Source organism: Mastacembelus armatus, unplaced genomic scaffold (assembly GCF_900324485.2).
Source record: "Mastacembelus armatus unplaced genomic scaffold, fMasArm1.2, whole genome shotgun sequence".
NCBI lineage: Eukaryota > Metazoa > Chordata > Actinopteri > Synbranchiformes > Mastacembelidae > Mastacembelus > Mastacembelus armatus.
Genome location: NW_022872939.1, coordinates 115,769 through 142,728, shown reverse-complemented (window position 1 = coordinate 142,728; position 26,960 = coordinate 115,769). Strand labels below are relative to the sequence as shown.

The 26,960-nt window shown below is 40.1% G+C and overlaps 1 protein-coding gene and 1 non-coding gene across 2 annotated transcripts in view; both read left to right on the top strand.

The window, feature by feature from the left end:
- Positions 1 to 26,960, top strand: part of LOC113137739 (zinc finger protein 721-like) — a 747,607-nt gene that overhangs the window by 691,108 nt on the left and 29,539 nt on the right. The window lies entirely within an intron of this gene.
- trnai-uau (transfer RNA isoleucine (anticodon UAU)) lies at positions 10,604 to 10,676 on the top strand. Its single transcript has one exon. It is a non-coding gene; the product is annotated as a tRNA-Ile (tRNA).

Here is a 26,960-nt window from a genome sequence, read left to right as displayed (position 1 = left end):
CAGAAGCAGCTATGCTCACCACTACACCGGTAGTTAAGCATGTTGTAATCAAGATTATGATTTATAAGATGAAAGTGATGAAGTAAAATTCAGATTCTAGCCATGAAGGCATTTGAGAAGACAATTCAGATTTTAATCTGCCTTTATGTTTGTCCAGAACTTGGTCATTGATTCATGGTTTAGTACAAAAAAAAAAATGACATAATATATGTGACTACTGGGTTTTTGTGTCTGACTATGTGGCCTAATGGACTTCTGACTTCGCATCAGATGATTGAGGGTTTGAGTCCCTTCGTGGATGGAGTTTGACTCCTCCTAGATGTGTTGTAGTTTGGTCTACAGTAAGTTAAACTCTAAGGATATTCTACCCATGTTCCTTGAGTTCCAGGGCCACTGTTCTGCTTATTTTCCAACTATCCCTATACTGCTGATTACTGCTGATTACTTGGATCAGGTGTGTTCAGCCAATCACAAGCTGGAACATACATTCTCAGACTGGAAATGGTGGAAGACAAAACAAATTGGTACCTTCCATTACCTGATCCAGGTAGTCAGCAGAGGTAAGGCAGGGATAGTTGGAAAACCATCAGGGCTTTGGGCCTCAGTGCCCACCTCTGCTCTAGTGTCACTCCAAACATGACTATGTAAAGATAATGGATCTTCTGGCCCTTTTCACCACATATTACAATTTACTTGAGTGTTTTGTTTTTGTTTTCCCATCAGGGAAAAGTTGTAAATGAATTGCTTTTAATTGTTTCTGTATTTATGTCAGTGTATATTTATTCTTTAATATAAGTATGAGAACATCCTTTTATTTATGCATGTATTGATTGATTAAATCTATTTTTGTTGGTATATGTATATATTTATTTACATCTTAAATAGTTTTTCATCCTCCATATACACTGTGCCCTCAGTTGCTCCTGGAAATAGGGGTAGAGCACAGAGACGATTGGATCCTACAATTACATTTCACACTTTAGACTTTTGTCAGATGCATTTCAGCTCAATTCTAAAGTTACAGTCTTTTCAAAACAATGACCAGTATCGGGGCTGGAACCCATGACCTTGGTGTTATCCAATCTATGTCAAGCAGTTAATATTAAGATTTATGTCTTATGCAGGTCATACAATTGATCATAGTTATAGGGCAGAGCTCAGTTTAACTTGAATTATGTTCATATGGTAGTTTCATGGTGATTATGAATCAGTGCAGTAACATTAGACTGTAATTAGACAGAGTTACCTTTGCAGCAAACCAGGTGATGAGGTGCTAATCCATTGTGTTTTGCACACGTGGGTTCGAATCCCCTCCTCGTCGTGGAAGCTCTTATTTGGCGTTCAAAGATTATAAACGTGAGAAGACATAGGTATGATCTCTGTTTCAGAACATTCAAACTGGAAGTATTGCATGTACTGCATTTGCATAGTATAGAGGAAGAACCAAAGTGGGTGAAAAGTGCATTGATGTGGCCACACTAACAGACTGGAGCACCTGTGCTGATGAACTTCCTTGTGGGAGTAGTAGACAGTTTCAGTGCATCGACCTCTGAATTATGGGCCCAGCACGCTTCTGCTGTAATATATTCCTGTGTCTATAGAAAAGTCGTGTATAGTTGTTTGTCTATATGTGGCCCTGTGGTGGACTGGTGACCTGTCCAGGGTGTACCTCTGCCTTTCACCCAAAGAGAGTTGAGATAGACTCCCACAAATCCCCATGACCCTGGTTAGAAAGAAGCAGATATATATAATAGATGGGTGGATAATATAATGTAATAATAATATAATGTGAACTAATATCTTTAATATTTTTAATATTGTTTTCCACAATTTTTATCAAATGTATTTTGTTTTAGCAGAGTATGTTTGTGAGTCATTCACCTGTGGGTTATGGGTCCAGCACGTTTCCACTATGCCACAATAGTTACAATAGTAATAATGATATATAAATACAGAAAGAGGAGCAGCAGTCTGTCTTCACTCCTTTGCATTTCAAAGAAAAAACAGACCTGGAATCATATGACCCTTTATTTGTGTTTATTCTTAAAATTTACATTTGATGTTTGAGTCATGAAAATGCGAAAAACCAAAAACATATCCATAACCTCAGTTACTATGGAAACACTATCTGAAGGTGTAACTGACATAAACAGAAGACAACATACTGACTTTATGTGGTCAGTCTACACCACTTTTGTCTTGAAAGTCAGCTCAATTCAGTTCAATTGTATAGCGCCAAATCACAATACAAATCATCTCAAGGCACTTTACGGAAACAAAAAAACCCAACAAATCCCTTATGAGCAAGCACTTGGTGACAGTGGAAGCTTTAATGGAAGCAAAAACCTCCAGCAGACTAGGCGCAGTTTGGGCGGCCATCTGCCTCGACTGGTTGGGGTGAGTGGATAGAGCAGAGAGAAAAGAACAGCAACCATAAAATAAATAATAATAATATAAATAAATGATAATATAAATAATAATAAACAATAAGTAATGGAAAATAAAATGAAATAACAATTGAATGTCTCTGTTTCCCCCTATGTAACCTAAAATAAAATAATAATAACAATAAACAACAAAGACACTGCAGGTTGGTGGGGGGCCAGTAACTGCAGCGATATACAGCTCCAGGACATAGGACACCTGCAGAAGGTACAGAGAGAGAGAGAGAGAGGAGAGCGCAAGGTTAGTGACATTCAATGGTGGAATATACAGTGGGTACAGAAAGTATTCAGACCCCTTTAAATTTTTCACTCTTTGTGTCACTGCAGCCATTTGCCAAAATCAAAAAAGTTAATTTTATTTCTCATTAATGTACACTCAGCACCCCATCTTGACAGAAAAAAACAGAAATGTAGAAATTTGCAAATTTATTAAAAAAGAAAAACTGAAATATCACATGGTCATAAGTATTCAGACCCTGTGCTCAGTATTGAGTAGAAGCACCCTTTTGAGCTAGTACAGCCATGAGTCTTCTTGGGAATGATGCAACAAGTTTTTCACACCTGGATTTAGGGATCATCTGTCATTCTTCCTTGCAGATCCTCTCCTGTTCTGTCAGGTTGGATGGCGAGCGTTGGTGGACAGCCATTTTCAGGTCTCTCCAGAGATGCTCAATTGGGTTTAGGTCAGGGCTCTGGCTGGGCCAGTCAAGAAGGGTCACAGAGTTGTTCCGAAGCCACTCCTTTGTTATTTTAGCTGTGTGCTTAGGGTCATTGTCCTGTTGAAAGGTGAACCTCCGGCCCAGTCTGAGGTCCTGAGCACTCTGGAAGAGGTTTTCTTCCAGGATATCTCTGTACTTGGCCGCATTCATCTTTCCTTCAATTGCAACCAGTCGTCCTGTCCCTGCAGCTGAAAAACACCTCCACAACATGATGCTCCCACCACCATGTTTCACTGTAGGGATTGTATTGGGCAGGTGATGAGCAGTGCCTGGTTTTCTCCACACATACCGCTTACAATTAACGCCAAAAAGTTCAATCTTGGTCTCATCAGACCAGAGAATCTTATTTCTCATAGTCTGGGAGTCTGTGTGTTTTTTGGCAAACTCTATGCAGGCTTTCATGTGTCTTGCACTGAAGAGAGGCTTCCGTTGGGCCACTCTGCCATAAAGCCCCGACTGGTTGCAGTGATAGTTGACTTCGTGGAACTTTCTCCCATCTCCCTACTGCATCTCTGGAGCTCAGCCACAGTGATCTTTGGGTTCTTCTTTACCTCTCTCACCAAGGCTCGTCTCCCACGATTGCTTAGTTTGGCTGGACGGCCAGGTCTAGGCAGAGTTCTGGTCGTCCCAAACTTTTTCCATTTGAGGATTATGGAGGCCACTGTGCTCTTAGGAACCTTGAGTGCTGCAGAAATTCTTTTGTAACCTTGGCCAGATCTGTGCCTTGCCACAATTCTGTCTCTGAGCTCCTTGGGCAGTTCCTTCGACCTCATGATTCTCATTTGCTCTGACATACACTGTGAGCTGTAAGGTTTTATATAGACAGGTGTGTGCCTTTCCTAATCAAGTCCAATCAGTTTAATTAAACACAGCTGGACTCTAATGAAGGAGCAGAACCATCTCAAGGAGGATCAGAAGAAATGGACAGCATGTGAGTTAAATATGAGTGTCACTGTAAAGGGTCTGAATACTTGGCAAATGGCTGCAATGACAAACAGTGAAAAATTTAAAAGGGGTCTGAATACTTTCCATACCCACTGTATATACTTGAGGGAGAGAAAAATACAGGGTTTTTTTAGGATTGGAGAAAGCAAGGCAGTCGAAAGCTCACATCCAAAATATCAAAGATGAAATGGGAAGAGTGCACACAGAAATAGTGGGAATAACACAGTACAGAATTTTTACCAAAATTTGTTCAAAAGACAAACTGTCCTCCCAGAGGACATGGAGAAGACAGTTTCAAGCATTAACACCACAATAAGCTAGGTGGAAAAGGAGAACTGTGAGAGGCCTTTAACGATACAGGAAATAACCTAAAGAAAAATAAGAGTCCAGGAATAGATGGTCTATCAAATAAGTTTTATCAGGCTTATTGGCAGCAGCTCAGTCCCATCTTACTAGCAGTGTTTCAGGAAATGGAACATATGCAACAACTTCCTGCATCCTTTACTTTGGGGGTCATCACACTGATATACCAAATTAAGTGTGATAAGGAAAGTTTGGAAAATGATAGCCCAATTAGTCTACTGAATTCTGATTATAAAATTTTGAAATCAGTCATGGGAACAATAATAAGTGAATCACAGGCTTACAGTATTCCAGCGAGAAACACCACAGATGGCATTCTTACAGTAAGAAATATTTTTAGCAAAATGACAGAAGAGGGAGGGATATTTCTGAGCATTGATTTGCAGAAAGCTTTTGACAGAGTGGAGCATGGTTTTGTGCAAGAAGTGCTTAGGAAATTTGGGATTGGGGAGAGATTCAGGACTTGGATCCATTTACTCTATAGCACTGCAAGTAGCTGTGTGAAATGTAATGGAGTGTTAACAGAAGCTTTTAAGTTAGAAAGATCAGTCAGACAAGGATGTCCATTGTCACCAGTGTTGTACACACTTGCAGCAGAACCAATGGCGAATCTCATTAAACAGGATGAGCAGATAGAAGGAATAACATCACTAGGTAGGCAGATCAGAATAGTCCAGTTCGTGGATGGCGTCAGCATTATGGTGAAAGACTGCAAGAGTGTAAAACGGACAATGGAACATCTGAGATTATACGAAAAGTTGTCAGGAGCTAAAATGAATATACAAAAATCGGAAATAAGATTGTGGTGGAGTGATAGGAGAAACAGACTGGGGTTTTAGACAAACAGTGGGAAACATCTTGTTGGGAGTGCAAATAGGACCAGACTACGTAGTAGCAAGAGATACAACATGGGAGGAGGTAATAAAGAAGATGCCAAACCTATTAAACATGTGGAAAATGAGGCAGCTAACAATAAAAGGGAAAGTAACAGTGGTGAATGCATTCATAGCGTCTAAAGCGCTATACGTTATGCAATTCTATGATCTGCCAGGAACTATTTTGACCAAAATCCAGAACATCATTTCCAATGTCTTGTGGAGGGGGAGAGCCAAGAGCACATGTAGTGGCACATAAAACAATGATAGCAGGATATGAGGCAGGAGAATTGAAACTAATGGACTTCGAGGCAAAAAAGTTGGCTTTTCAAATGAAACTGATACAAATGTTTCTATATGACAGCTTGCCTTATGAGTGGAAGGATTTTTTCCATTAAGAAATCACTACTTGTGGCAGAAGCGGCTTATATAATCTATGGGAAAACACCTCTTTGAGGAAATGGAAGTGTGGCGTTCGGGTAAAATTGGTAATACAAAAAAAAAATATAAAAGGCAGTAAGTCAACAACGCCACCCAGGGAAAACCCCAAGAACCCAGAAAAACAATCTTAACCCGATCAAAGAAGGCCGCGCTAGGGATGAACACATGAGAGAGAGGTGATGCCCTATGTACCAGACAAAAAACTATTTTATTTTTGAACACCTACATGATACAGAAACATCTAGAATCTTTCTTCAAGGGAGTAATGGAAACATGAGTGCAGTCATTAGTAAGATGTCAAATAACTAGCAAGGATCAAATTCTGAAGCAGCCAATTTGTAACAACTCAAATACTTAATGATGGTAAGCCCTTTGAGAACTAACGCTTGATTCTGTAGCCCCTCTGAAAAAGAAGTTAGTGATTCAGAGAAGACTAGCCCCATGGTATAATTTACATGTTCGTACCTTAAAGCAGGCATCACGAAGGCTGGAAAGGAAGTGGCGTTCCACAAACTTAGAGGAAATTTTTCTAGCCTGGAAAAACAGTCTACTAACATATAAAAAAGCTCTCCGTAAAGCCAGAACTGCATACTATTCATCACTAATAGAGGAAAATAAGAACAATCCCAGGTTTCTTTTCAGCACTGTAGCCAGGCTGACAAAAAGTCACAGCTCCGTTGAGCCCAGTGTTCCCTTAGCTCTCAGCAGTGATGAATTTATGAGTTTCTTTACAAATAAAATCACAACTATTAGAGAGAAAATTCAGCAGATGCTTCCTATACCTGCAATAAATGAATCTTTTACTACAGTAGCTCTTGAATCATCTGTAGGACCTCAGTTATGTTTAGACTGCTTCTCTCCTATAGATCTCTCTGAATTTACATCAGTAGTTGCTTCATCGAAATCATCAACGTGTCTCTTGGACCCCATCCCGACTAGACTGCTTAAAGGCACCCTGCCATTAATGAACTCATCTTTATTGGACTTGGTAAATTTATCTCTAGTATCAGGCTACATACCACAGGCCTTTAAGACTGCAGTAATCAAACCTTTACTCAAAAAGCCTAGTCTTGATCCAGGAGTCTTGGCTAACCTGCCATTTATTTCTAAAATCCTAGAAAAAGCTGTTGCTAAGCAGCTATCAGACCACTTACACAGGAATGAACTATTTGAAGATTTCCAATCAGGATTTAGAGCACATCATAGTACAGAAACAGCACTGTTGAAAGTTACCAACGATCTTCTCTTAGCCTCAGATAATGGACTTGTTTCGATACTTGTCCTCCTAGACCTTAGTGCAGCATTCGACACCATTGACCACAACATCTTATTACAGAGACTGGAGCATGTGATTGGTATCAGAGGAACAGCGTTAAAGTGGTTCCAATCCTATTTATCGGACAGATTCCAGTTTGTTCATGTCCATGATGAACCTTCCACACGAACAAAAGTTAGTTATGGAGTTCCACAAGGTTCTGTGCTAGGACCGATTCTGTTCACCCTGTACATGCTTCCTTTAGGATATATCATTAGGAAGCACTCTATTAATTACCACTGCTATGCGGATGACACTCAGTTATATCTATCTATTAAACCTGTTAACACAAACCAGTTAACCAGACTTCAAGCCTGTCTAACTGACATAAAGGCTTGGATGACCAGTAACTTTTTACTTTTAAACTCGGAGAAAACAGAAGTCATTATATTTGGGCCTAAAAATCTCAGAAATAACTTCTCTAAAATTACAGCTACTCTAGATGGCATAGCCCTGGCCTCCAGCACTACTGTTAATAACCTTGGAGTTATTTTTGACCAGGACATGTCCTTTAACTCACACATAAAACAAATTTCTAGAACTGCATTCTTTCACCTGCGCAACATTTCCAAAATTAGGAACATCCTGTCTCAAAATGATGCAGAAAAACTAGTCCATGCGTTTGTTTCCTCAAGGCTAGATTACTGTAACTCATTACTATCTGGATGTCCTAATATCTTAATAAAAAGCCTCCAATTAATCCAGAATGCCGCAGCCAGAGTCCTGACAGGAACTAGCAAGAGAGATCATATTTCTCCTATATTGGCTTCTCTTCATTGGCTCCCTGTAAAATATAGAATAGAATTTAAAATCCTTCTTCTCACATACAAATCCCTTCATAATCAAGCTCCTTCATACCTTAAAGACCTCATAGTACCATATTATCCCAATAGACCACTTCGCTCTCAGAGTGCAGGCCTACTTGTGGTTCCCAGAGTTCTCAAAAGCAGAATGGGAGGCAGAGCCTTTAGCTATCAAGCTCCTCTCCTGTGGAACCAGCTCTCAGCCTGGGTTCAGGAGGCAGACACTCTCTGTACTTTTAAGGCTAGACTTAAAACCTTCCTCTTTGACAAAGCATATAGTTAGGGCTGGCTTCAGGCAACCCTGAACCATCCCTTAGTTAGTTATGCTGCTATAGGCCTAGACTGTCCGAGGACCATCGGTGCACTGAGCTCCCCTACCCTAACCCCCCCCCCCCCCCTTCTCTCCCACCTCATGTATATTCCACCATTGAATGTTACTAACCTTGTGCTCTCTCTCTCCCCTAGTTTGTGCTCTCTCCCTCCCTCTCTCTCTCTCTCTCTCTCTCTCTCTGTACCTTCTGCAGGTGTCCCTGGTCCTGGAGCTGTTTATCGCTGATGTGCAGTTACTGGCCCCACCAACTTGCAGTGTCTATTTGTTGTTTATTGTTGCTGTTCTTTTCTCTCTGCTCTATCCACTCACCCCAACCGGTCGAGGCAGATGGCCGCCCAAACTGAGCCCGGTTCTGCTGGAGGTTTTTTTCTTCCGTTAAAGGGAGTTTTTTCCTCTCCACTGTCGCAAAGTGCTTGCTCATAAGGGAATTGTTGGGTTTTTAGTTTTAGTTTTTGTAAAGTGCCTTGAGATGATTTGTATTGTGATTTGGCGCTATACAAATAAAATTGAATTGAATTGAATTGAATTAATCAACTGGATGGGTGGGGGATATATAATTTGAATTTGATTTTGGGGTTTTTGTGGCGATGTGGATGGAGGATTTATTTGGACATGTGTTTGGTGGGGGGGTCTTCTTTGTCACAATTTGGGGGGTTAAAATTATTTAGGACCAAAAATGCAACCACTCTGATACTCAAGGTTCAAAACAAAGGCTTTCTTTCAACTCAAACTTGAAAACGAAACATGAATTACAGGAGATGTGAACACATGAAAACAGAGGGGACAAGGCATGGGACCTGGGACACACACACACTGGGGTCACACAGGTCTACAAGGACAAGACAGGGGTTCAGACACACCAGGAACACACCAGACTTTAAGGGAATATGAAACCTGAACACAGAGGACAAGGCATGAACGTGAGCACACGGAAGTCTGGGTCACACACACAATGGGGAACACACCAGACTACGGAAAACATGAACAGGAGGACAAGGCATGAGGATCTGGGTCACTCACAACGGGGACACACCAGCCTACAAGGGAAACAAGAACATGAAAAGGGAACACCAACATGAAGGTCTGGGTCACACGCGTACTTGGGGACACATCAGACCACGGGGAAAACATGAACATGAAAAGGGAACGCTAACATGCTAACATGAAGGTCTGGGTCACACACATACTTGGGGACACATCAGACCATGGGGAAACATGAACACGAAGAGGGGAAGACCAGGCATGAGGGTGAACACTAAGGGAACAAGACACATCTACTCAGACACAAAGGAAACATGAGCACAAGACATGGGAGGGAGTTCAGAGAAAGCAAACCAAAAACCGTGAACAAAGAAAAGTCTTGGAAACCAAAACACATAAAGAAAAGAAACTACTTAACCTAATCTTGGAGAAACAAAGAGCAGTCCATGATCACAAAATCCAAAAACAGTCTTTGACAAACATTTGACGACAACCTGGCAACTACACTGTGGATGAACAAAGGCATATAAAGCAAAGAACTAAACAAGAGATAGGTGAAAAGAATTAACGAAATCAGGACAATGTAAAGAGAACAAAACATGACCAAATCTAAATCCTGCATGACCCTTCAACATAAAAGCACAAAGCAGGAAGTCAAAATGCCCGGGTCATGACATTCTTGGGTATCAATTGTGGGGATGGAGGGAAACGGTAGTTATGTGGCAGGTAACTTGTCCATTACAAGGATGGGCTGGTGTGGGGATCTTTTAAGAATATATTGTTTAGGGTGTGTTTTTTTTATTCTTTTGTATTTCATGAATATTGAAAGTTTTAATTGCTGTTAGGTATTGTTTAAAAAAAAAAAAAAAAAAAAAGCAAGAGACTGGAGACTGATCCTGTCTGCTTTCAGTAGCTAAATAGGGGTGGTCTGTATTTTAATGGGAGACTACTTTTAAACAATGCAGAAAACAAATACACACTCTGAAATGTGTAAAAAGTATGGACTGCACGTTATCAGCAGTGATATGGAGATGTTTCATCCAGTGAGGAACAGAACACTGGACAAACTGCCCTCCATCAAATCAGGCCTGGGTTTGATTCATGGGCCAATGGAAAAACATTTGTAAATTACCATGTTGTAGTTCTTTTCCAACTTCCAAGGCTGGTGCAGGGGCCTTCTGTGTGTAAGGCAAACATGTTAACATCTACACTACAGGAGCACAACTGTATGTTTTCAAGAAATTTCTCAGGACTCCTTTATGATTTCCTAAAGATGACACACAGTTGGATCATTTAAATTTAGATTCTCCAAGGGAAGTGCCCTATGGGCTTATTGTACAATGTTGCATTTCCCAGTACCATGTTCTCAGCCTAAAGGGTGTGTCAGTTTCTGTAGTGTAGCGGTCATTGTGTTCGCCTTATATGTGAAAAGTCCCTGGTTCAAAACCAGGCAGAAACATAGTTCATGCACTGACCGTTGTGTCTCAGAAAACTCAGCCTGAGCTTATCAAAGGTAGCTTTTACATAGCTGTCAACCAACCTCTTTGTAGCTCAATTTGATGTGCTGAATTATTAAAGGCTTAGCTGGAACCCTGAATCAACACAACCCACATTCAGTGTCCTCACGAATGTGGTTGTTGCATATGGTCTTTCAAAAACTAGGCAGTGTGAGCTGTGCTTCTATCTATGTCTGCTCAGCCTTCTCAAAGAAGCTCATGTCATTGGACCTGAAAGGAGTTGGAGTGCAGGACACTGACCAGAGACTTTGTGGAGTGGTCTCAGCCTAACCACCTGCTCCTGAATGTGGACAAGATGAAGGAGCTCATCATGGATTTCAGGAGGGGGACATGTGAGGATTTTACAACAGAACAAATGGTCACTAACTTAAACCAATGTGGGGGCTGAATGTTTGCTTGACCCTTTCATGGTATGTGGTTCTGTCTGTTTTATTGGTTTAGTGTTTTAGGGTAGAAGGTTGTAAATAACTGCCAACAATTTGTTTCTTTGATGGTAAGAAGACTGAAGATAGTACCTGAACAAACGTGGAGTCTGTTCAAGATTAGTCCACCCCTTTCTTGTCAAAATGTATATAAACTGGTCTTTTAACACAGACGGCAGAGGACATTCTGCAAGTACGTCCTCTCCGGGCCCGTGATTAAACTGAGATGATTCATCACACTTGTGGTTGTTTTCTGAGAATTAGCAACTGTCAAACTTAAAGAAATTTCTACCACAATATCAGTGGAGCCCATCACCATCCATGGCCAGGAGGAGGATGTAGTGGACTACTGCAAGTAAAGCCTACTGGTCAGCCTGCTGTGAGGCACAACAGCGAAGTGAGTACGCAGCTTCTGGAATGACCAGTAATAACCATCATAGTGATAACCCATGGATCCTCGCACATAGCAGCCAGTACACTCTCTGAAGAGCACAGAGAGCAGCTGATGTGTAGAGGATGAAACCAAAGGCACCTTTACCTTTTGACACGTGACAACCACATTTTCTTGGCACAATGGACTATCTCCATAGTTTAGCCCAGGGTAAAAGTGGTGATTGTTCCTTGATGTACCTTGCCTCCTGCCCCTGTTGGCTGAGATCGGCTCCATCAACCGCCCTCCCACTGTCATTTGAAAGGATAAGTGCTAAAGTTAATTGAGGAATAGATTGATGCTGGATTAGCTTTTAGTTGGAAACATTGTTATCACTGTAACCAGCAGTACAAATTATAACAACATCCTGCAGTGGTTGAAAAAAATCTACACAAATGTGAAGTCATATCAATATTAGTACTGCAACTGAACACCACAGGTAAAGAAACTATTGTCTGCATTGGAGAGACATTTTCCACCAATGGAGTGTGTCTATCCTTTCAGCAGATTTCTTCACACTTGGAATAGATCTAGGGGTTCTACTAAACTGTGTTTATTACTTCTAAGTAAAGACCTTTTGATTGTTCTATCCACCGGCACTGTCTGGATCATGCAGTAACCAGGAGTTTCGGCCACTGACTGGCACTGTCAGGATACTGGTGCTTATTCAACCTGAGCCTGAGTCTGGAGATGGTCCCTTTCCTGTGGAAGACCTAAGACTCTGCACTCTAAGGAGCCAAACCGCTACAGACCAGTAGCCTTGACCTCCCACCTCATGAAGACCATGAAGGCTTATCCTCAGCCACCTTTGCTCCGTTGTTAGCACTGTAGAGATGGGAAATTCGATTCTTTTAACTGACTCAGATCTTTAACTCTCAAACAGTAAATTGAACGAATCATTTTGAGTTATTTCGCTCATTTCGTTCATTTTACAGCAGGTGGCGCTGTAGCCCTCTTGTGGCCGTTGTAAAAATGGCCGCGGTTCTCAAACACTAGATACTGAAGACAACATGGTTTGCTTCAGCTGACAAATTATAATACACAAAATGCCACAAGCAATTCAAACCATGTAAAAACCTAGGAAAGCAAATACACACCACAATAAAGTGACTTGTGTCCTGCATCCTCCTGCCATTGTTTAACAGCGCGACAGTGACTTGGTAGCTGTCACGTGACAAATGAACGCAAGACCGATCCGAGAACAAGTGTACTGCTCACCACGCAGGCAGAAGCAGTGATATTTTTATGGACTGTTGCACCTCAGTTGCAGAAAAGTCAGCCTGAGCTTACCAATGATAGCTGTGACCCATTATTGTATCACCTGCCAAGAGCTCCTGGCAGTTGTGCTGTGGCCGACGTTGATGAGGACCCAGCAACTACAGCAGCAATAGAATGTGGATGGAGGCTTACCACTCATAACATAAACACAAATGTATAAGTTGCTGTGAAGTGTAAGTCACAGTTACGACTCTATGCCCAGTTGTTACTTGGACCTGGAGACATTACAACATCATTAATAAGCAAGTGGACTTGCTGTTCCTCCATCACTGCTTTGAACAGTTAAACAAATGTTTTTTCCCCCTATTTTTCTAATGGAAATACGCCTGTTCAAGGCATCCACAATCTCTCCATCAAATTGTAATATTTTGCTGTGGACAAATCTGGATTTTGCCTTATTTGACTGCAACTAAAACTGTAAAGAAAAAATGATAAAAAGTAAAGTCAAAATATTTGTAATATGAGGAAAGAATAAAACCTTGAGTGTGGCGCCTTAGACCGCTTAGCCATCCTGACACTGCACATTATAAGACTGGCCGTCCTTTCTCTAGGGGATTCACATGATTGTATGTGATTCCCCCTCTGATCTGAACCCACACCTCCAGAGTAGAGATGGGAATATCGACTCTCTGGAATCGATGCTTCGATACCCGCTTGTCGACACTTTGGAGTCGATACTTTCTTAAGTATCGCTTGATACCACTCCTAATAAAAAACGTGCAATTAGTTTTCACTTCTGAGAGTTCTGGATGTGTGAAAACTAGCCCAAGCGTATTTTAAATGGTCTTCCGTATTACATGATTATAGCAGCCAATCAGATGTCAGATCTTTCCAGAGCCAGTCATGCACTGTGGAAGGAAGTATTATTCCCTCCACTCTGCAGCGTGGGGGGACCTCCTCCGTCTCAGTGCTGAGAGGCACGGCAGCATTTTAATTTTATTTTGTATTAATTTGAATTTCATTTATTATAATTTAAAATATATATTTTTTCATATTTGTATTTAATTTACTTATTGATCTAATTTATTATCATTTTATTATTAGCATTTAAACAAGTATTTATGTTCATGAGCATTATTCATGTTGCCATTGCAATAAAGATATTAATCAACCTGTGCAATGATGATTTTCCTTTAAGGTGCAAAAAGTATCGGCAGCAGTATCGTCAATACTGGCCCTGTAGTTACTTGGTATCGAATCGATACCAAATTTTGTGATATCACCCATCACTACTCCAGAGGAGACTGTAACTTGAATGCAGTGTCTTAGATCGTTCTAGCATCCTGACAGTTACTATACCTGAATGTGTGAATTTTGAATTCACATAACACTGCTATGGAAAATATAGCAGCTAGAGAGACTAAAGTGCAGAAACTTGGCTATTTAGAAAAAGCTGTGTTTGTTCAGGATGTCTGCCATCAATGGTATCACAGAGCAGCCAGGTGTTCAACTATTTCATAAATCCAGAAACTGACTTCATACCACACATCACGTATCGTCAGATCTTGTTTTACATCCATCCATCCAATGTCAGTAGATACACAGGACACCAAACCAAAACCACTTTTCTTCAACCTGGAGTTGAACCAGCAACCCAAGAATAACTGGTATTCTAACCAACAGCCCTCTGCTCTACCAACCGAGCTTTTGAAGGAAGCATGCAATGGTTTGGTGTTGAACTTTTTCACACAATTACTTACAATACATATGACCACATTATTTCAGATGAACATTAACAAGACCTGTGTGAGGTTTCAGGTCTCAGTTGAGGTGTGGGTTCAAATCCCACCACTACCATTATGCTGTCCTAGTTCTTCCAGCATTAACAGTTGTTTGAAGCTCCAAAGCATAAAATCCAAAAAGTGATCTCAGCATGCTGGACACAACCATTAGGTTGATGTGTCCATCTTCTGCTACTGCTGGAAAGTGTAAGATACTTGCTCAGTACAGCTGCACTAAGTATGTATGTAGTCATACTTCTGTATGATGGGCTTCATGTACAACAAATTTCCAAATGTAATTATTCTTCCTTTGGCTGTTTTTTGTTTCCTTTTGTTTATCCATTATAGTTTGGTTTGGATAGGTCTGTTTTGTTTTATTAGTTTCATTTCTTTAAGGCTAAACCAGTCGTTCTCTACTCTCACACTATTTTCCCTTTGTCATATTGTCACTTGTTTCAATGCTGAAAATAAAAGCACTTTATGCCATTGAATCTCCATTTTTGGTTGTTCCTACATCTTGTTCAGTCATTCCTGGTGCCTGTGTCAGACTGATCTGTATGTAGGTTTTTCTGAATGTAACAGTTTGTATATAGAAATATAAACCTAAATATAAATACAAACACTGTGAAACAGGATTTGTGAGATTTTATATGAAAGACAGCAGGCCCCTATGTTACTGCTATGTTGATACTTGTTGGTCTAACAGTGTTTCTTGCTTAGGGTGCAAGAGGTTCTGGGTTGATAAGCTGCTTTGGAGTTACAGTTAAGTCTCTGTGTCCAGCTGTTCTTTGGACCTGCAGACATAACTGTACCATTAATAAACAAGTGGACTTGTTCCTCCATCATCAAGCTTTCAGACCATGATCAGCTGCCCTCATCTTTTTCAAAGAAAAAACTGTTCTCCTTAGCTCCAATCCATGATAAGTTTGCCACTCACTTCAAACTTTGTTTCTGCTGCAGTTTACAAGACAGGTACTTTAACCAACTGAGCCACAGCAACCCAGGAAAAGTCCTTCTTTCCTCACATTAAAAGTCCAAAACATGTTCTTCTGGTACTGTCTGAGGTAAAGAAAAGTGGGTTACTTCCATCTTCTTTGCAGCAGTAGAAGTAAATGGAGCCTTGAATATGGATGCAAACAATTCCTACAGGTGTCCCAACTTTTGGTGACTACTTCCAACAAACTGTGTGTGTCAGTGTTTTACAGGTGACATATTAGGCCAAGAACTAACAAATTCACTTGTTGTACTTTGACGTTGTTTAAACTCTGGTAAAAACAGATGAATTCAGTTTAGCTATAACATGTTTAGACATGAGCAGGAATTAACTGATTTTATTATTAGCATTTCTGCTTTCTGTGCTTTGAACAAACCAGTCTAAAAACAGGTCTGATTTGTAACTGAGCTGAAAAAGAGATAAAATGGAAATCTTGATTTAAACGACAAATCAAATTGTCTTCTATCAGTAAATTTGTCTGCTAACTCACATTAATCACATTAATCAAACAAAATGCAATATAATCATCAAACTTTATTGATCGCCCGGTTCTTCTGGAGGTTTTTTCTTCCGTTAAAGGGAGTTTTTCCTCTCCACTGTCGCCAAGTACTTGCTCATAAGGGAATTGTTGGGTTTTTAGTTTTAGTTTTTGTAAAGTGACTTGAGATGATTTGTATTGTGATTTGGCGCTATACAAATAAAATTGAATTGAATTGAATTGAATCATTATATTTATATTATTATTTACATATTCTTAGATATTTGTGGTACAATTTGACGACTGTACACGTTTACTCTTATTTATACATTTTGTTAAGTAAAGGATCTCAGTAGTTCTTCCAACAGTTACAGGAATTTGAAACAACTGAGTCCATGTGTGTCTACCGACCATGTGATATTTCAGTTTCAGTTTTTCTTTTGTAATAAATTTGCAAAAATTTCTACATTTGTTTTTTTCTGTCAAGATGGGGTGCTGAGTGTACATTAATGAGAAATAAAATGAACTTTTTTGATTTTGGCAAATGGCTGCAATGACACAAAGAGTGAAAAATTTAAAGGGGTCTGAATACTTTCCGTACCCACTGTATATATATATATATATATATATATATATATATGAGTGTATTTTCTATGTGTATACCCTGGCCCTTCCAGAAGCGTGTGTGTGTGTCATAACTCTGACAGACCCTTGATGTCTTTAATGTCTAAACATTCTTGGACATGATGTCACAGAGACACCGTCAGAAGTGCATTGACACAAGAAGCAGCTCGACTGCACAGGAGTTGTTCATCATTCATTGAAAGAGACAGAAACCATATAAGACAGAGAGAGAGAGACACATCTGCTGTAAAAATCAATCAGAGGAAATAACAGCACTGTTGCAATAACTTACAGACTTTCCTTTAAGTCCAAATCTGTTAGTAGTTCATTTCACTGTTCAGTTTGGTTGTGGGATCGCAACCTGGCCTACAGAACACGTATGCTTCAAGTTCTCTGTGGCTTTATTTGTCATGTGAAAATGAGCATCTGTGGCAATAGTTGTCTGGGGTCTGTCATGGGGGAATTTCAGTTTTCCTGCCTTAGCTTATAACCTTAATGGCAAGTCCTTGATCGGCCCCTTTTTTGGACTTTTGGTGTTTGTTAGTTTTGTTTAAATACAGTCTATGGAGGCAGAAATGGTCCTTCTGAAAAGATGTTGATGTTAGAGGGAGGTGCTACAAAACATGTCTAAAAAATGATCCACTCTCATACAACAGACACTGGCAATGTTAACTGCATTAGTTTGGTTCCACGTTTTGGTAAATGCAAAATGAGTGAAAATCCTCATAATTACAGGGACAGTTTAAAGAGCATTTTTTACCCTAGATATTGTGATGTGCAAATGGGGCTACCTTTAATGGGGAATTTGTAAATGGTTAATTACTGATGTACATAGGAAATTGGGACACTAATTTTAGACACTGGAAAGACGCTGGAATTCCCAGTCCAGTTGGTGGCGGTAATGCACCTTTAAGCTGGATTGTCAACCGTCATTAAAAAGAAAAAGAAGAAGAAGAAAAAAACTCAGGACAACAAAGAAACAACTTCTGAGCAGCAACATGGCAGCGTAAAACACAGGAAAGTGATTGGGCAACACTGATTAAAAGAGAGACCACCACCACTGTGGTGCGAAGGAGTCAAACAATGCCAAGAGGAAAGGAGATATCCAAGGACATCAGAAAGAAGGTGGTGACTGCCCGCCAGTCTGGGGAAGGCGATAAGACCATCTCCAAGAGATTCCAACTCCATCTATCCACTGTAAGACAAATCATCTACAAATGGAGGGCATTCAACATGACCACAACTCTGCCTAGAAGTGGACGCCCATCAAAATTATCATCAAGAAGCACCAGAAAAATAATAAATGAGATAAAGGTCAACCCACACATCACCTCTAGAAAGTTGCAGACCTCTCTGGCAGCATCTGGGGTAAATGTACATGTGTCTACAATCAGGTGAAAGCTGAACAGGCATTGCATTTATGGGAGGGTTGCTAGAACGAAGCCTCTGCTCTCAAAAAAGAACAAAGCTGCCCGTTTCAACTTTGCCAGAGAGCATTTGGACAAACCAGAGGCCTTCTCTTCTTTGGACAGATGAGTCCAAAATAGATTTATTTGGTCATAATCAAAGCTGCCATGTTTGGAGAAAAGCCAACACTGAATTCCAGGAAAAGAACCTCCTACCAACAGTTAAGCATGGTGGTGGAAATGCGAAGGTCTGGGGTTGCTTTTCTGCCTCCGGGCCAGGGCGACTCCATATTATTCAGGGAAACTTGAATTCTCAGTCCTATCAACAAATTCTTGAAGAGAATCTCCTGCCGTCAGTCAGAGAGCTGAAGCTGGGCCGAAAATGGGTGATGCAACAAGACAACAACCCCAAGCATTGAAGCAAATCCACCAAGGAATGGTTTAAAGAAAAAAGGTTCACACTCTTGATTGGCCTAGTCAAAGTCCAAATCTCTATCCAATCGAAATGTTGTGGCTAGACCTGAAGTGGGCGGTACATGCCAAATATCCTTCCAACCTCTCTCAACTGTTGAGTTCTGTAAGGAGGAGTGGGCAGTTTTTGTGAGATTAACCCCTTTTGTTCAATAAATAATGACAATACATCCTTTTTTTGGTTTGTTTACATCATTTGGAAGTCTACTTCACAAATTGGGTTTTGGATGTACATTTGATTAGGTTATTCTTTTTTTTTTTTTTTTTTTTACACAAACCTGATCATGTCTGGAGGGCTCACAAACTTTGAAGCAGCACTGTAGTTTTTTGTCAGACCTCTGTTCCACACGCCAGTCCAGTTGGTGGCGCTAATGCACCTTTAAGATGGATTGTCAACCGCCATTTAAAAGAAAGAAGAAAAAGAAAAAACTCAGGACAACAAAGAAACAACTTCTGAGCAGCAACGTGGCAGCGTGAAACACAGAATCAGAACATGAATTTAATCGATCAGGACCACTACAATAGCGATGAAGGTAGAGAAGCAGGACTCGGATTATATCGACCAGGACCACTATAAAACCGGACTAAAAGAGGAGGAAGAAGACCTGGGATTCGTCGACCAGGACCACTATAAAACCGAAACAAAAGAGGAGGAAGAGGATCCGGGATTCGTCGACCAGGACGGCTACATGTGGGGAACAAAGGAGGAGAAACAGCAGCCAGACTCTGTCTACTACAACCACAACAAAACCGAAATTAAAGAGGGGGATCAGGAGCCGGAATTTATTGACCACGACCAGTGGAAGAGCAGAATAAAAGAGGAGAATCAAGATCAAGATTTAACCGACCCGGAGCACAGAAGCAACGACCCCTCCTACAGGATCGAGGAGGTCCAGTCCTCTGTCCCCAGCGATCAACAGGTCAGTGTTCAGGACTTAATCGATAGAAAAGGCTTCATCAAGAGGCCAGAGTCAATGGTCCGTGTGTCCTCTGTTCCTTCTAATTTTAGTTCAAGTCTGGAAGCGTCTAAAATCCAGTCTTTATGTTTATGTGTTTCCGGGTGTGTGTTTTCTTGGTTTCACCCAGTCCTGAATAAAACAGTCTGAGCCATTACCCAGCTAGTTTACTAAGGATGAGTGTTGATACTCTGATATGCTACTTATGCTACTCTGTATTTCCATTTATTTCCATAGGTACACAGGAAAAGAGGACATGGGAAAGAACACTGATTAAAATGATACATGATGAACAATGGAATAGATTAATGGAATTTATGGACTGAACTTGTCAGTAACGATGGTTGAAATTTGTTACATCATGTTAGAGTTACTAGAGGTACTAAGTTCTATAGTTTAAAGGAAGATTTGGGGAAAAATATTTCTATGTTTTTGCAGTTTGAGACATCAGCTGTTCACCACAGAGTACTTAGCTGCAAGCCATCACCTGGAGCTTGCTGAGGTTACTATGCAACCAGGACAAGAAAGTCTGCTTCAGAGGCCATTTGGTCCTCAGAGTGGAATCATTCGGAGTTCCAAGACTTCTCTAAGCGGCAGGCTCAGAGTCTTTGTCACCAAGCTGGTGTCCTCACTCTTATGTTGGTCAGTTTTCTCGGTCTTGTGGTGGTTGACAGACCAGGGTCTGTTTGGCACCGAGTCGTAAAACTTGGTCTAACTTAAAAATAATCCTTACCAGATTTTTCAGTGGCTGTTTCTGAAAACCAAATTTGGGTAAAAGAAAAATTAATTTAGACTTAAGAGAAATTCTTTAATTTCAAACTTAAGCTAGTGCTTTAAATATGATGCTGCACTTCATTCATTGTGTCCTCTGTTTAATTCAATTCAATTCAATTTTATTTGTATAGCGCCAAATCACAATACAAATCATCTCAAGGCACTTCACAAAAACTAAAACTAAAAACCCTACAATTCCCTTATGAGAAAGCACTTAGCTACAGTGGAGAGGAAAAACTCCCTTTAACGGAAGAAAAAACCTCCAGCAGAACCGGGCTCAGTTTGGGCGGCCATCTGCCTCAACCGGTTGGGGTGACTGGATAGAGGAGAGAGAAAAGAACAGCAACAATAAACAACAAATAGACACTGCAGGTTGGTGGGACCAGTAACTGCACATCAGCAATATACAGCTCCAGGACCAGGGACACCTGCAGAAGGTACAGAGAGAGCACAGAGAGAGAGGGAGAGAGCACAAACTAGGGGAGAGAGAGAGAGAGCACAAGGTTAGAGACATTTAAGGATGTTTACAAATGAAAAGATGATAAAAAGTTAAAAGTAATGTTAATATTAAGAAAAGCTATTGAGGTGAGGCAAACATATAAATATTTTAGAAATGACAATATATGTAGATGAGACACAACTTTACAACTTTGGAATGAAATGGAACTCCAAGGAAAGTTTCTGATTTCATGTTTCAGAGTAACGTTGTATATGTCATTTATGGTTTTAGATTGTTCTATCATGTTATCTTATATCTTCTCTCCATTTTGCTTTTTTCTTCCTTTTTTACAAATAGAAAAGAAGAAAGGGAGTCAGCAAGACCCTCACAACATTGCAAAGTTTAGAGATTAATCAACATGTTCATACGGCAAAGAAAACGTACTGGTGTGACCAGTGTGGAAAAACTTTCTTTAGGTCAAGTGCTCTAACAGCCCATCAGTGCATTCACACCAAGAAGAAATATTGAAACTGAGCACTGTGGTTGAGGTCTATATCAGAAAGCATAAGGACCCACAAAGACATTACACTGCTGTTAACAGAACATGTCCACAGGTCCAAAACCCTCGAAAATGTCCAGCATTTTGATAGTCAAGGGCCTCTTAATTCTGGGTGGAAACTGTGGGAGATAGGTCTAACACTGGCTTTTGTCTTTGCTTCTCTATTGCAATGAAATAGAGGCTGTGGCTTAGCAGGTAGAGCAGGTCAGTCATGAACCAGTGTTGGTGATTCAATCCCTGGCTTCACTAGTCCACATATTTTAGTGTCTTTGGGCAAGAGAATCCAACCCAAGTTGCCCTGGTGACAGTTCCATTGGTGTGTGAGCGGATGGGCGAATGGGCAAAGTGTAAAAGTGCTTTGAGTGGACTTGAGTGTAGAAAAGCTCTCTACATTGTATTATTTATTTATTATTTATACATTGTATTATTATTATATATTATGTCTGGTTTAAGAAATATGAATATCATAAACCATCTTCATAATTTTTGATGGCAGATCAACCAGTCAATTAATGAGTACTACAGGATATCAGTCTACAATCAGAGTTCCCTGATTCAGTGACGTATTTACTGTGTGAAATAACATAGATGATGCCAGTCACAGATGCCTTTTTAATATTTATTCAACTATTTACATGGTAGATACATGCTATTTACATAGGGGAAAACAGAGGGAGAACTGGTCAGAGAAACTAGATGTATTAACAAATAAAACATTGTAACAGTATAACCATAGGTTATATGCAGTGGTGAAAAAGAAATCTTGAAATCAATTCATGTTCTGTGTTTGAGTCTGAGGTCTAAACAGCAGTTTAGGAAGAAGCTCTTAAGTATCTCTAGAGACCAACTGAGATTAGTGTGAGACAACCAGCACAGCCATGGGTTACTTGTCTGACCTCAGGTTTACTGAGGCTCAGTCTGTTCCACTGTGGGTTAATTGAACTTCAGCGTGCCAGCAGGTTTCCAGGAGAGACGTAGGCGAGTCCTCGGCTGCAGGGCTGGAGTCCGTTTATCACCTTTTATTTCTCTCCGTTTGGCCGCTGCAGGGCTGTCCCATAGAGTTTTTTGATGTGAGATGGTCAGCTCGGAGTGAGTTGTTGGCTACAGGACAGTCACATATGCGGAGGATGTGTTTGTGTCTCTCCTCCGCACAGGCAATAAAAGCAGTCTCTACCTCACTGTTCTGTAGGTGCTCTCTTTCTTAGGGTCTTTCTCCTCAGAGCGAGCGGGTCTTGAGGAGCCTACAAATCTGGAAATCTCCAAAAAATCTGTCTACACAAAACTGGGTGTGTCATTTTGTGTCTTGCTGCACTGGGCAGGGAATCCAGGTTAGTCCTTAATTGTGCTTAACACAATGTAGTTAGTCCAGGAAGTGCTCCATCCTTGCTGTTGATTGGTTCACAGTCCCCTGACTGTGGTGGGGATTCACTGGTCTCTGTGAATCAAGAGACCAATCTTTTCTTTAAGTGTAAGTTTTTAAGAATATTTTTCAAATGGGAACAATAATTTCTTTTTCCACCCAGCAAAGTTCAAACACATGACAAACTTAGTAACTAACCAGTCAGTAGTTCAGCAACAACATAAAGGAGAGTCAGTAAAACTACACACAGTTATATGGATTAACTACAAGCATGAGTGAGAGATAAACAATAGCACAGCTTCTGTATCACACTATAGTCCGACTGTGATAAAGAATAATGCTCCTTTCTCAGTCCTGGAATGTGAACACACTCCTGCCTTCGGTCGCTACAAAAGACCATTTACCAAATTGTTATTTTTAACCTAGAATCATTATCACTAATGTTTGATAAATGCCTTTAATGTACCAATGAAAAGAAGTTTAGTTTATTTAATGTTTTACCGTATTTCTTTCCGTCACCGTCATTTAGTTCAATAAAATCCATGCAGATATATTGAAAATGAAATTCAGATAGTGGAAACTTTTCCCACTGTTTCTTGTCATAATCTGTCCCTGTGGATTATTTTGCACAAATTTCACATCAACAAAAATTTTTTTAGAGTAGTGTAAGTTACTGCATGTCTTTAAGTATCTGCTCATCAGGATGTTCAACTGTAACTGTAGCTTGTAAAGGCAGTGGTTTCTGTGCTACTGATTTAGCAACTTTGTCAGTTTTACAATGTACAGTTGAAAATCCATAATTGCTGTCAGTGTAGATATTAACTACTTTTCTTTCTCATAATTTACAAGCTTCTGTTAAGGTAATAAGTCTCACTGCCTGCAATGATAAATGAGATGGTAATGATTCAGCTTTTTTTCAAAGAATGGCACCTGTTAGGTGGCAGCCAGTTACAGCAGCTCCTCTGTTTTTTTGTTTTTTTCAAGTTTTTACTGAATTATCATCTGTTAACCTAAGTCAAATCAAGATCTATGCTTTCTCTCTGATAACGGATGAAAGTGGATGAGTTGGGTTTTTCTAATTCCTGTGGAGAGACATATGGAGATTATGGAAACTGCATCAGTTTATATACGTTACTGTGGCAACGGCATCTATACAAGAGAGCAACTGAAGGAATATTGTTTATTGTAACAATATTATTACAATATTACAATATTATTTTTTACAATATTATTTACAATATTATATTCTGTTACAATATTACAATATTGTAATAATAATGCAACTGAAGCTCTCAAGGGAACAAGTCTGCTTCTTGGTATAAAACCTGAAATCCCCCAAGACCTGAGGAGGCGTAAGAGGGGCTGCAGAGCAGGAGTGAATCATCGAGAAAAGGTTCTCTCTGGGAGTGATGAAGATGGATAGGATCAGGAATGAGTACATCAGAGGGACAGCTCATTTTGGATGTTTTGGAGAAAAGGCCAGGGAAGCCAGATTGAGATGGTTTGGACATGTTCAGAGGAGGGACAGTGAATACATTGGTAAAAGGATGCTGAGGTTAGAGCTGCCAGGAAGGAGGCCTAGAGGAAGACCGAAGAGGAGGTTCGTGGATGTAGTGAAGGAGGACATGAGGATAGTTGGTGTTGGTGAGGAGGATACAGGGGATAGGGTTAAATGGAGGCAGATGATTCGCTGTGGCGACCCCTGAAGGGAGCAGCCGAAATGAGATGAAGAAGTCTATAATGCTGCAGTAACGTTTGTATTTGACTCCCACTAGCTCTATTGTTAGCCGCTAGGCCGCCAGCATTAGTCGTTAGCCGCAGTTGCTAATACTATACAGAACTTCATTAAGAAAATAGTCGATTTAGCCATTTGAGAGTTAAGGGATTTTGAGCATCTGGGAACTTTAACTATATTAATTTAAGTTGGTTAAACCATGGTTTAACATGGTTTATGGGATCTGCTTATTTATTTGATGCTGTACAGTACTTTAGAAAGAAAGTAACAAACTTTAGCTGAAAAAATATCGACTTTTAAGGAAAAATTATGTTGAACAACAACAGTGATTGAACTTGATTTCAAAGATTGACATTTATAAGTCAGGCTTTTTCCCTGAAAGAATTTGATACGAGTTGGGCCTACCTGGATTCTCAACTCTGCACCATGGTGAGCTAACCCCCGAACCTTCCTCTGGAAAACCTGATCAAGTTAACTGCCTTACTTCTGGTGGGGTAGGAAGAATTAATGAACTGAATAGGAACTGAATAACAATAACAAACTAACAATTGGATTTATAAATCACTGAACTTTTGGACTTTTTTCTTCTTGAGAATTTAAGGGCCCAGTTTATTTTTTCCTGTTTTGTGTTGAGTTTATGTATATACATGTTTTGTTTTGCACTTATGTTCATACTTATAGTGGGTACGGAAAGTATTCAGACCCCTTTAAATTTTTCACTCTTTGTGTCATTGCAGCCATATGCCAAATTCAAAAAAGTTCATTTTATTTCTCATTAACCCTCTGGGGTCGACGCAGGCACCGGCGCGTTTTGACGCATCTTTTTCTGATAAGGCCGAAACAAACTTAAATTACTCCGTCAATTCTGATCGTACAGATAAAAGAAATATATCATTCAAATCTGTAAAGGGTCTAGTTTTAGTGGTATACCATCATAATAACAACAAAACGTTGTGCTTTTTCTAAATAAAGAAAGCCGATAGGGTGCGCTCTCTACCTTTTCTGTCTCTGTCATTTCTGACGCATAAATAAAACAACCAGAATCTCAGCAAATATTTCACTTTTTATTTAATCCGTATGAACGTAAGGAGAAGTCCGTTTTTTTCTGTCTCACCTCATTACAGGTAATGCGGTCCCGCCTTGTACACTGTCCACATGTAAATAATCTCAGGTGAACCAGGTAAATATGTGCACGCCCCCGAGAAATGACACAAAATATCAAACTTCATCATAGAATTTACTCACTTTTTCGACGCGTTTGGATGATGGCGCGTTACGCACGTGAAGCGGCGCTCCTTGTATTCCACACAGAGACAAATAGTTTAGCTTGTCCTCAGAGTAAAAACTGATTTTAACTCAAATGAGGATCGTTTGGCTCCTCATTGTGTTGTATTGTGTTGCACTAATCCGTCCCATCTACATTGACTGAAAGGCTCATTATGCGCGGCTTTGTCTGGTCGTTCAGTGCGTCTTTTGTGTTCTCAGGTAAATCACATGACTATTCATCCTCAGACACACCCTCTTGCATATGGCCTTTCTGGACAAAAAGTGTCTTAGAAAATTTAAATCAGTGTATTGTTTACTGTGAGTGTGTGAACAAGATGACATTCACAGCACTCTGAAGTAAACACTTTAGCCTAGAACATGCTGGTCTCCAAAGTCTTGTGAACCAATGTTCTGTTTGTGTTTTATGATCTTATTTCAGTGAGTAAAAAATTGTAGTTTTTCACTAGCCATGCATAACCACTTTTTTCTCAAAAACACAATAATGTATAAACTTGAAGATCACATATTATTGTAGCCAATTTTGTGCTGATTACAGTGTTATTAGACTTTAGACATTAATATGTTTAAGAAACACTGAAAAAAGCACAAATGTCAGGACATGTCAAAATTTGTCCAAGCCCCAAAAACCCCCTCAGACCCCAGAGGGTTAATGTACACTCAGCACCCCATCTTGACAGAAAAAAATGAAAGAAATGTAGAAATTTTTGCAAATTTATTAAAAAAGAAAAACTGAAGTATCACATGGTCATAAGTATTCAGACCCTTTGCAGTGACACTCATATTTAACTCACATGCTGTCCATTTCTTCTGATCCTCCTTGATATGGTTTTGCTCCTTCATTGGAGTGTCATGAGCTGGGGCGTGGTCAGGAGCAAACTTCACACAAAACTCAGGAGTGAGGGGAAAAAGGGGCTTTATTGTACAAAAAAAACGAAGTTAAACAAAAACTAACACAAAGCAGGAGCACGTGAAGCATGAACATGATGACAAAGACAGGGACTCAAGGGAAACAAGGCATGAGGGTCTGGGTCACACACTGAGGGAGACGCACCAGACCAAACAAGAAAACATGAACATGGAAGTTAAGGAACACAAGGCATGAGGGTCTGGGTCACACACAAGAAGGACTCACAGACCTAGGGGGAAACATGGACACGAAAATCAGGGAAGGCAAGGCATGAAAACACAAGGGCATAAAACATGGAATGGGACAAAGACACTTGAACAGAGGGGACAAAGCATGAACAAGGTAACAAGACAAAAAACCTGAATCCAAAAGGAAGCTAGACGAA